At 46.6% G+C, this 11243-nt stretch overlaps 1 protein-coding gene across 1 annotated transcript in view; it reads right to left on the reverse strand.

Moving 5' to 3' along the window:
• Positions 1 to 10825, reverse strand: part of Gata4 (GATA binding protein 4) — a 69394-nt gene extending 58569 nt beyond the window's left edge. The window contains 1 exon segment of the mRNA XM_027390356.2: positions 10681 to 10825. The gene's annotated coding sequence lies outside the window, so the exon portion shown is untranslated.
• Positions 10826 to 11243: the final 418 nt, after the last annotated feature.

The raw sequence follows: 11243 nt of genomic DNA on the forward strand, positions 1-11243 counted from the left end.
TGTGCCTGGTATACTCATTAACTTGCTTAAAATAAGCCATAAAAATGGGCTTGGTAGGCAGTTCTTTTAACTAATTTTTAAAAATGGCATTGGTCATTCTCCACTTACACATGACTGACCTTTGGCAGATCACTTTAACCCCTCTGGGCCACACCTGTGAAAGGGGTGGGGCGGGGCTCTACCAGCCCTAAGAGCCTAGAGTTGTGCTTGCTATTCTTTAACTCCATGATTTTGGGATAGGCAAAATAAGGGATCCTGATAACCCCTATTAGAGCAATTACAAAGAAGTTGATAAGGGCCATCTGATATCAGGCATCTCGGAGGGCGGGGAAGCAGCTTGGGGTAGTTAAATCAAGCATTAGAGTTTAATTCTGTTACTTATTAGTGATGTGACCTTCGGCAGGACAACCCCGAGTCTCAGTTTCCTCAACTATCACAGTAAAACCTACACTGATTACTCCAGAGGGCTGCTGGGATGGGCAAATATGACACATAGCTGAAAGCACTTGAGGACACCAAAACTGTCCGTAACATTCTCAACACAGAGATGAGGGGGCTCGTACCATGTGAGCATGGTACTTGAAGCAGAGCCGAGAAGGGCATTTGAAGTCCCCCGTTCCCAATGGATTACAAATGAAAATAATTTTAAAATAACATAAAGATTGGGTGCCTAGGAAGCTTCCCTGAGGTCTATGGTTGTTTAATAAAAGTCCTGGCTGAAGAGACACTTCTGGGAATTACGAGGGTACCATAGTAAGAAAAGCAGTGAGATCACATTCACTCAGAGACCCAGCAACTCCCAGCTCTAGGAATGACGTGGGTTTTTTGTTTGCTTGTTTGTTTTCCAAAGACTGGGGAGATACAATCCCACCTGGCCTTGCTCTCCTTGCTTCTTGGTATCTCTTGCTTGCATTGCAGCTCTGCCATAACAGGGTCATATAAATGGCCTGTTCCTTGCTGTATGTAAGTTTGATTGATTTTTCTCCCCTTGCATGAGACTCAGGAGAGGGGGGACTGATGATGACTACAGTCTGGCTGGGTCCTGCTTGACTTGGCAGAGATGGGAAGAGTTGAACAGAGATGGAGTGGAAGCCATACTACAGAAACCCCCAAATCTGTAATTTGTGGGAATCGTTTACCCATCGGAACAATCAAGGCTGATCCTGAAGTTTAAGAAAAGTTTAAAATGTAGAGAAAGGGTCACAGTGGTATTCACAGCATGCACACAGTACAGCCTACTCATTACAATACAATTTGCTAATTAAGGAGCCAGGAATAGGGGTAGCACCTGTTGCTTGTGTCTTCACCTACTGAGTGTGTTACTTGGACACAAGCAACAGCACGGGATCTTTTAAAGCTTTCTTAGTCATGCAGAATCTGCACTGCACTTTCTTTCTGCAGGGTTTGCTGCATTGCCCATTTTTTTGTTACCATTCTCCCCTTCCTGCCCACATTTTGCCTGCTGGCCTCTGGAAATTGCTAAGAGATGATTTCAGTGTCAGAAAAGAAAGGTCCCTGGTGGCACCTGGCATTTTGTTACCCTGCAGTGCTTTTGGTCTTTGAAGTTCTGACTGTAATTCTTCTGTCTTTACCAAGGTCTTCCTTTCTGAACACCCCTGGCCTCTTGGCTCAAAGTTTTATTTCCCCCAACCCCCAATGCACCCTCCTCCTCTTCCCAGGCTGGAATAATCAGCTTGGCTTCCTAACTGGCCCAGCACCTGGCTCAGCATCCCCAAATCTTCCTGCCAGCAAAGGGAGTGTGAGTCCAAGGAAAATTCACTAGAACAGAGTGCTTTCAGTTTCAGAAACTCAAGGTTGCAGCAGATTCTAGACTGTCTGGAGGGCTGGGCTTCCCTACAGGGGGAGGGAGGACTCTGCTGAAATCATTACATCTGGCAGGAACTTCAGCAAGCAGGAAGTAACCGGGACTATTTTACAGTTCGACCACATTGACTTGGGGGCTTTGCTCCAAAAACAGCCATAAGGAACCCCCCTCTGCCCCCACAAGACAGAGTTTCTCTATGTAGCCCTGGCTGTCCTGGAACTCACTCTGTAGACCAAGCTGACCTTGAACTCACAGAGATCCACCTGCCTCTGCCTCCTGAGTGCTGGGATTAAAGGCACCAGCCACCACTGCCTGGCTAAACCATAAAGTAGGGAACCTGACCCATTCTTTTCAAAATGGTTTTTTTTCTTTCAAATTTGAAATAAACACAAACACATTATTGCTCATTTGAAAATGCAGAGAGCATAACAATAGAAAAATCCACTGTTAGTTGCTCCTATAAAAAGAACCATTAAGAACATTCTTCGTCCTTCTGCCTTCTCAAAGGAGTTTTACATCCTAAAGAGTGGTTCCCAATCCATTTTAATTTTAAAAAAGGAGTTCAGTGGTAGGCGTGTAGTTAGCAGAAAGGAGGCCCAGGGTTGGAATATCCATGGCTAGCAAATAATCAGAAAAAAACTAAAACTAAAAATTCTCAATGAGATTTTGCTATATCATTAAATATCTCAAGAAAATATAACAATAACCACATTATGAATTTAGTCATTTATGAAATAAATTCTGTTTTATAATGTAGGTTACTGTCAATTTTTGTTATAATAACTACACTTCTGAGGTGTGACTGTCAAGTCTTAAGTTCTAGTTATCAGTCCATTTTCTTGTAGGAGTCTCAGCAATTCCTTAGGGTACATTTCTTTCCATGGAAAAAGGTGATGTAAAGAGTCACAGGGATTTGTATGGAGACTTACTGATAGCCTTCCAAAAGATCATAGCCACAGTTCCCACAGTGCTTCCCAAAGCACTCAATTTTGGATAAGATAGTTAAAGACATATTCATTGACTTAGGAAAATGTCTGCTTCTTATTAAACATATTTGATATTTGAAGAGTTTGTAAGTCCCAAGTTTAGAGAGGAAAAAAACCCAAAATATAGAGAGAAATAGACAAAAACAAGGAGGCTATTAATGTCCAGTTGAATGCTTTTTACTGTGTAGGCTATTTCAGGGATCTGGAGGCTTGTCTGCAGGCTCTGGTTGAAGAGGACTTTAAAACCCAGGAAACTGAACCACAGAAGTTTTAGGTAATTTGTTTAGGATTACCCACCAGTGAAGTTATGGGAAAGCTTCCATAACGTTCTTTGTTGTCCATAAATTACTTTCTGTGACCTCAGACAACTTATGGAGATCAATTTTATCTTTGCAAAAGGTGTCAGGCTCAGCTACTGAGCACATTCACGTATCTCATTTCTAGAATGCGCTACAAAAATAACATTTCCAAGGTCACTTAGCTTGTCACTGAGCTGAATTGGGCCTAGAATCCAGGCTCTGGACATCGGCCACTGCCCAGTGTTTTCTCTAACCTGGCAGCATACATCCCCTGTGGGCAACTGAAGGAAATCAGCTTGGCCAAGACCCATGTGCTTTCAACTTTCAAGGGGGCAGTGCCAGCAACCCAGGAACCTCCATTTCAAGGACAGAAAGGAGAGCACTGGCACTTGGGTGGGAATATGAGTAATCCCTGGTTCTTGGAGTACTAGCCACCAAGCACGAACAGGGAGGGATTGGCACTCCGAACATAGGCAAGAGAAAGCCTAGGTCTTGTCGAAGAGGGGGACCTTGTGCTGCTTTCAAAGGGAATCCCAGAAGGCTGCTCTTAGCTCCCTGTGCTGGCAGAGTCAGGGGTCTGATCAGCAGCATTTTGGAGAAGGGATTCCTGCATTGAATGGAAGGCTGGACCAGATAACCTCCGGAACCCTTCCCACTCCCCACGTCTCTGATTTGTATGCCTTGGGGGAGAGAAACAGTCAGTCACGGGATTGCAATAGTTGATTTAGGGTCCCGCCCCAGTTGTCAGCATAACCCTCATCTTGGGCAAATAATTTAGCCTGTCAGTACAAGGCACAATGCCTGGCGTGGAGCAAAGCTTTGCAAATGTTTGCTGAATGAATGAAAGAATGAATGGGTGGGTGTATTTATGTCTCTGCAGTCTCAAGGAACACTAGCGAAAAATGGAATCGTAGAGTGTCTTTAGGATGATGAGTTTAAGTAAGAACATTTGATCTCTTTAAAAGAAAAGCTAGCCCTTCAACCCAAAGAGGTATGGCGATGGGTGGAAATGCAATTCATCAGCACCAGGAAACATCATTTCACTGGTGAGTTATGAGTTTCATTCATTCCCCTAACCCCAATGGCACAATGGCAGGCTTCGTGCAGTAGGACCCAGAAGTACAGTCTCTCCATCCTCCCCCACCACGGACGGATAAATGCTAAATACTGAGGGCTAATGGATTGTTCTTGCTGCTGACCAGATTAGATAGCAGCCCTTCCGTTATCACAGTTGAAGTAAACCCCAGCAGTGGTGGTGGTCGAAGAGGGGAACCAGGAAGGTGCAAAGACCAGAGAGTTTGTTAAGAAACTGCAGAACACCAACGTCCTTTCACTTGACTTCCCCAGAACCCCGCCTAAACCTCAAGTCTTCCCCAACCCCTGAGTAGTTCCTGGTAAGGTGGGGTCTCTGCTGTCTCTGGAATTTAGGGGGGAAATCCAAGACAGAAACTCTTAAAATTCTGCTAGTCCACATTAAGGGTCCAGAAACACTTTGGGACATTCTCTTCTTCTTCTTCTTCTTCTTCTTCTTCTTCTTCTTCTTCTTCTTCTTCTTCTTCTTCTTCTTCTTCTTGCCCAAACGGGGTCTAAGAATCCCAGCATTAAGTCCAACTTTCTTCGTTTTTGCTGTTTCAAATCATGAGACACAACACAGTGTTCATGCTCACATTTGCCCGCCCCCCAGTTTCCTATGTCAAATTTCTTCCCATTATTGACCTTCCTCCTTTCCTTCCTTTCTTTTTCATTTTTGTTTGTTTTGGAGATGGGGGTGGTCCTTAATCGGAAACCTAGTCTGGCCTCAAAATCATGGTGATCCTGCTGTCTCAGTCTCCCTGGTGCTGAAATTAAGAGGAGAGGCACCATGCTTGGCTAGTAACCTTGGTTTTTAAAAGTTTGTTATAGATTTGTTGTAAGAGTTAATGATTTTTTTTGTTTGCTTCTTAAGAGAAAATGTTTTGTGCTGGTGGTACATCTTTAACCGCAGTACTTGGGAGGCAGAGGGAGGTGGATCTCTGTGAGTTCTAGGCCAGCCTGGTCTACAGAGTGAGTTTCAGGACAGTCAAAGCTACACAGTGAGACCCTATGTCAAAAAAAAAGGAGAGAGAGAGAGAGAGAGAGAGAGAGAGAGAGAGAGAGAGAGAGAGTTCCCTTCTCAATTTAGAGGCTAATTTTTCTGCCTCCAGTCAATTTCTGAGACCACAATTCATCTATTACCAAGATGATTCTATAAAAATGTTCCTCGTGGCCGGGTGTTGGTGGCACACACCTTTAATCCCAGCACTCAGGAGGCAGAGGCTGGTGGATCTCTATGAGTTCAAGGCCAGCCTGGTCTCCAGAGCGAGTGCCAGGATAGGCTCCAAAGCTACACAGAGAAACCCTGTCTCGAAAAACCAAAAAAAAAGTTCCTCATGTATGATCTAACAACAAATTCTACATAAAGCAAACAGCAGGCACTCGAAATCACTATTTATCTACAAAGAACAGCTAATTGTTCTATCATTATTATGATAGAACCACCGAGATTTAACAGAAAGCAAATACAATCTTAGTTGGTGAACAAGGGTAGTTATCCACTTGCATCCTATCATTTTCCTGCTAAATCTCTGGAATTAGTGGGGAGCCATAACAAATACTGTGGCAGGATAAAGCATCTGGCCTCGTTTTATATATTACTGCTCAATTTGGGGAAAAAAATTCTACTTCGAATGGTAGTTATTTGGGAAATTATTATAGTTCAGTAGTTATTCAGAGGTAGAGGCTTCAGAAACTCCACAAGGGCAAACGAATTAACTACTCTGGAATTTTATATTCAGAAATTGAAATGGAAATAATAATTCATCATTGGAAGGCTTTTGATTCATCCAGTGCAAGGGGAGTAACACATGAAACTTAACAAGACAAATTTATTATAAAGTGCAAGGATGATGTCCCATCGGAAGTGGAAAGGCCCAGTAAGTCCCTGAGGGAAATTTAATGGCAGGCGATTTGTTTGGAGGTAATTGGCAGGGAGAAAAAAAGGAACAAAATTGGAAGAAATGGGGGCAAGTGAAGGAGAGAATTTTGATTAAGCCGAAATAGGGAAATTCTGGAACTGAGCTAGGAGAATGAGAACAGGGGGAGGGCGGGGCGGGGGGGGGTTAGGGAAGAGCGATATGGGGAGAGGTAGTTGAGTAGGCCAGGAAGAGGGGAGAGGAGAGGGAGCGAGGGAGGGGTAGGTAGAGACAGGGGTGAAAAAGAATGAGAAAACCAGGTCAAGCAGATTGTACAGAACGAATGAAGACTCCCCTGAGAATGACAGAGGTAGAAGCACCTTTCCGCGTATGTAAAAAACGACAGCATCCAGTCTAGGGAGGAGCGCCGGAGCCCACCCAGCCAATGATACTGCCTTGCACACGGTGGTGTAGCTGTTTAGGGGTACCTCCGGGCTAGAGGGTATTGCGGGGCTCTGCCAGGCATTTTACTAAGATCGAGTTTTTGTAAGATGCGGGACTCTTACAAAGTGGAGGAAGGAGTAGCTAGAGCGTGTCCTCCCTCAGCATGCTGCTGCTAGAGAGGGGTGCAGCTCTCACAGACAAGCCAGACTCCCCCCAGAAGTTCAAGAAATCTACACCTTCAAGGATTGCTCTCGATTTGTGGAAGCCTGGAACCGAGAACCGAGCTGAAACTATTTCCCCTAGGCCCAGTTTCTCTGGCCACTCATCATCCCGCCTCTGAGACTCCTAACCCGAGTACTGAGGTGTTTATCCTCACTCCCTCAATATTGCTCCACATTCGGCTGGGGAAAGAAGGGAAATGAATATGCGCAGAGTGGTTTGGCGCCTGGGATGGCTAAGACCCTCCGCTATGTATTTCCATAAGGGTATTGAGAACAGTTAAGCTGGGGGCGCGTGTAACTTTGAGGGAAGAGCTTGGCAATCACTCTATCAATGCTCTAAATGACCCCTAAACCTACGGTTCTCTTTCCCTTCTGTGGGAGCAGGCTACCACTGAGCAATTTTGAACGGACTTTTTTTAGGGTTCTCACGTCGGAGGTAGTAAATTAAAATTGAGTACTAGGTTTCCTAGGAGTTTTTCCTTTCAGGCGGTGATGGCAGCGGCTAAAGGCGAGGAGGTCTTAAATACCGCAAGCGACACCGGAGAGGACTGGGTTCGTAATCAGCAGGCACTATGCCCGCTCTTCTTGTGGTCCCAGGTCATTAGGTCCCGGGGTTTTGTTCAGTTTAGGAGTCACAGGCACTAAGCACGATGGTCCAGGTATGGCACAAGAGTGACCTTGGCTGGAACCTTCCTCCCAGTCACCTGAGCTACCTAGCCCACCAACCCTGCGAGTGGGAAAGCAGACCGCTAGTATCCTCGAGCCTTGGCGGCGCATTCGATCGCCACTTTCCCCACCCAAGTGACTTGGGCCGCCAGGGACCAGGATCGCAAAACGAACAAACCAGGATCGCAAAACGAACAAACGGAGAGCTAAGTGGTAAGCGGGGCGCGGTAAAGTGACAGCAAATCCCATTTGTGGGGAATCCTCCAAGTCTTGAGGAAGGGCCTGCTTTGCCAGCGCCCCTTTGGTCCGCCTGGCCACCTGGCTTGCCTCGACAGCTCAGGCCCACTGTAGGGAGGTCAACCGAACCCCAGGCGCCCAGGGGCAAACAGCGCAATTTATAGACTTCCCGGCCACGCTACCCGCGGGCTGAGTACCTAGACCGGAAAGCCTCGAGGGGAGACTTTCTCTGAAGTCATTTAGTGACTAGACCAAGCCTCTCTTGCCGGCTGACTTTAGGCATATTTCTCCTGTCTTTCTCTTACTCTGTACCGGGGAGTGGGAAAAACAACCCAAACAAGGATACAACAGGAGTTTGTGAGCCACCTAGTGCTGTGTAACAAAGATTTGATATGGCAACATTAATGATATTATCTCACTCTTCCTAACTTCTCTCATTTGGGGACAATTCTGTCTCGCTGGGCAGTGTTGAGGCTTCTTCTGCCATCCCATTATTTGAGACTCTTTGTTTCCTTCCCCACATCTCACCCTCCCGTTCAAAAAGTGTCACTTTCTGTTCCTTTCGAAGCCTAACTGGTGGCGGGATTTGCAAAGCTCTCCCCCCCACCCGCCCCCCGACACTTGGGGACCCGCGGGTACAGGCTGGGTGCCGCGCGCCTTTCCATGGCTGACTGACATTGGAAAAAGCTGCCTCCTCTTCTGGTCGCTCCCCGCACTCCCTTCCCCGTACTGCAGCAGATCCGGAGCTCAACTCCCACAGCTCTTTTTTTTTTTGAGGGGACTGCCTGAATCTTGGTTCTCTCTGGCGCCCATCCCTGAGCTTTCCTACCCTCCGCCCAAGCCTGACGCCGCTGGGTTTGTTGACCTTAGATCAGCTCTGGACCTTTATCACCGGGGATCCGGGCGTCCTGCGGCGCCCCCTTTGCTCCCCCCGCAGGATCTCCTTTCAAGCCTTTCTAGAAATCTCTCCCAATTTCCTTCTCAGAACCTACAGAAAGGTTGTCCAAATTACCAGACCACTGAGAACCCCCAGGGCCTAAAGGCATCACGGGTTTGTCCCTACACGGCACTTTCGATCCAGATAAAGCAGGTGAAAGTGCCCCTCCCCCATATTATTCGGATAATTGCCTCGAATCTCCACTTAGCGTTGTGTTTAGACAATTGGAGATTGATGGCTGTAGCCCCGAACCCCTTCCTCTGGGCAGTTCCCAGCTCTGAACCTCCCCAGACTTCACGGGTGCAAACCATGACTTTCCTTCCGGTGCAAAACAGAACCAGGAGGAAAGCCTTTGGAAATGGGTATTTGATTGGCCCCGAGAGACACAACAGGGACCAAGAACAGCTCATGAATATTTCTTCCGTGCCAATCACAGAAAACCGTCTTTAAGATCCCCCTAAATGTGACCCAATAAAACAAAAACCCTGTTCAGGAACACGTTCCTAGAAGAATGAAACTGGTGACAGTAAGCCCGTAAAAAATAAGCTCATAAATGGGGACGTTCGAATACTGTTTACCCTAGACTGATTTTTGAAAATAAAGACAGCAGAAATGAACCACCGGAGACTTCTAAGCAGCAATACCATTACTGTAGACAACGAAGCCAAGTGACCGCAGTTCATAGAATTTTTGAACAGTAAGGTTTCCCTTCAACTCGCATAGACATTATTATTATTATTATTATTATTATTATTATTATTATTATTATTATTATTTTCCCCAACTAACTCTTTGAATTTCCTTTAGCTTTGGGTTGTTTGCGGGAATGAGAATATGAGGAAATGAGGTGCTGGGGGTGCGGGGCAGGGGGAAGGTGTAAGTTTCCAGGCAGCTTTTGAGTTTACCGCTGGAAGTTTACCACCGGGAGGGGCTGGACTTACTGCTGGGGGATATAATTCCGCCTTCTGCTTTGCTGAGGCAATGTGCCCCGCACCAGCAGAAGGGAACCTAGACATTTTACACCAAATCCTACCTATTGCCAGAAGAACACCAAAGGCAGTAATATAGAAAATGCTCAGATGTCTGTTGTGAATCTTTGAGCGAGGAGAGGAGGAGGTCCGGACAGCCCTAACTTGTCTGGCAGAACCTGGGTTGTTTGCAGCTCTTCCAAGATCTCCCTTTCCCTATTCCAAGCCCTGTACTGTCTCCACTTTCTTGGCTCCCTTTCTTTTGAATTGAGTCTTCTCCTCAGTTTTTCTGCTACAAACAGGACTCAAAGTTCACCGCCCACCACCCCGGTCTTGAGAAGGAGATGTAAATTTGACTCAGCTGTAAAAGTACACACAGACCAAGGCTTCTCCTCGCACATAGTGAACAGGAAAAGAAAACACACTTGCTTCCATACACGTCTATCCCAATAAAGTCCGACCCCAGCCAGAATCATTGAAAATCAAACCCACACAGTCCCTGACTGACCCTTGGCCTGTTTGAGCAAAGGGGGAAAAAAAATCCAGAAAGACCCATTCACCAACAAACCAATACAGCTAGTGGGGAAGCTCTGGCATGGCTGGGAAGGGCTTGCCTGAGTTCTCCACCGTGGTCCTTAAGAGGACACAGGTGGCCATAGGGGATGGGAAGAAAAGCAATACGATCTGGGTTTGCTGGAAGGAGAAAAGGCTCAGACACCTGCTACAATCTGCTTAGCTTCTGTGGCCAACCCACTTTCACTGTCCTGCTTTCTCCTAGGGGGAACCAACCATCACATCAGGCAGTGAACCTAGAAAGAGAAAAACTAAAATGACAACCAACTGTAAGAAAGAATAACACACACACACATACACACACACACACACACACACACACACACACACACACACAGAGGAGAGAGAGAGAGAGAGAGAGAGAGAGAGAGAGAGAGAAACAGAAAGCTGCCTCAGCAGGTTGTCCTTGAAACAATCAATTCCCTTCCCTCCAGGCAAAGGCTGAAGAACTCCTGCCCCACCAATCCTGGGTGGTTACCCTGGACTGAAGCCTTGTCCTTCCCTTTTTCCAGGTTCCTTTCCACCATGCACACTACTCCCTCAACTGCTCCTCCTGGCCTTTCCTGGCAGGAGGGACACTTGGAGGTGACTCACCCACGGAGGCAGGAAGCCCTTCCAGGCTTGTTGGAGTCTAGCTTTCAGGGACAGATCAGCCTCAAGGCGCAGAGATTCCAGCCTGTTTCTGCCCGGTGGGAGGGAGACGTTTGTGAGCTACATCTCCCAGCTCCCTCTGCTCCCAGCTTTCCTCTCAGAATTAGATAACAGCAAAAATAGATAAGAGAAGTGATTCATTAATTCAGCGAGTCCCGTGGCTGGCTTTCTCTTGTTGGTACGTGTGGAAGTGGAAGGAAGCCTGGAAGGGTATAAAGCCCTGGCTAGACTTTTTTTTTTTTTTTTTTTTTTTTTTTTTTAATAACAAGTCTATATTCATTCGGTTCTACTCAGGCTGCCCAAGGTCACTCCGAAGGACTCCACACAGATGCAACACCCCCAGGGTATCACCATGCACAGTGAGCATGCTCCTCCCTCAACCTGCTGCTGTACCTCAGGCCTGCCCTTAGAAAAGTGGTCCTACAGGTGGCCAGAGTCCCTTCTCCTAACACCCAGTATGGCAGTGAAAAGCAGACATGTTTGGAGCACTGTTGGTTAGCACCAGG

Source organism: Cricetulus griseus (genome assembly GCF_003668045.3).
Source record: "Cricetulus griseus strain 17A/GY chromosome 1 unlocalized genomic scaffold, alternate assembly CriGri-PICRH-1.0 chr1_1, whole genome shotgun sequence".
NCBI classification, from domain to species: domain Eukaryota; kingdom Metazoa; phylum Chordata; class Mammalia; order Rodentia; family Cricetidae; genus Cricetulus; species Cricetulus griseus.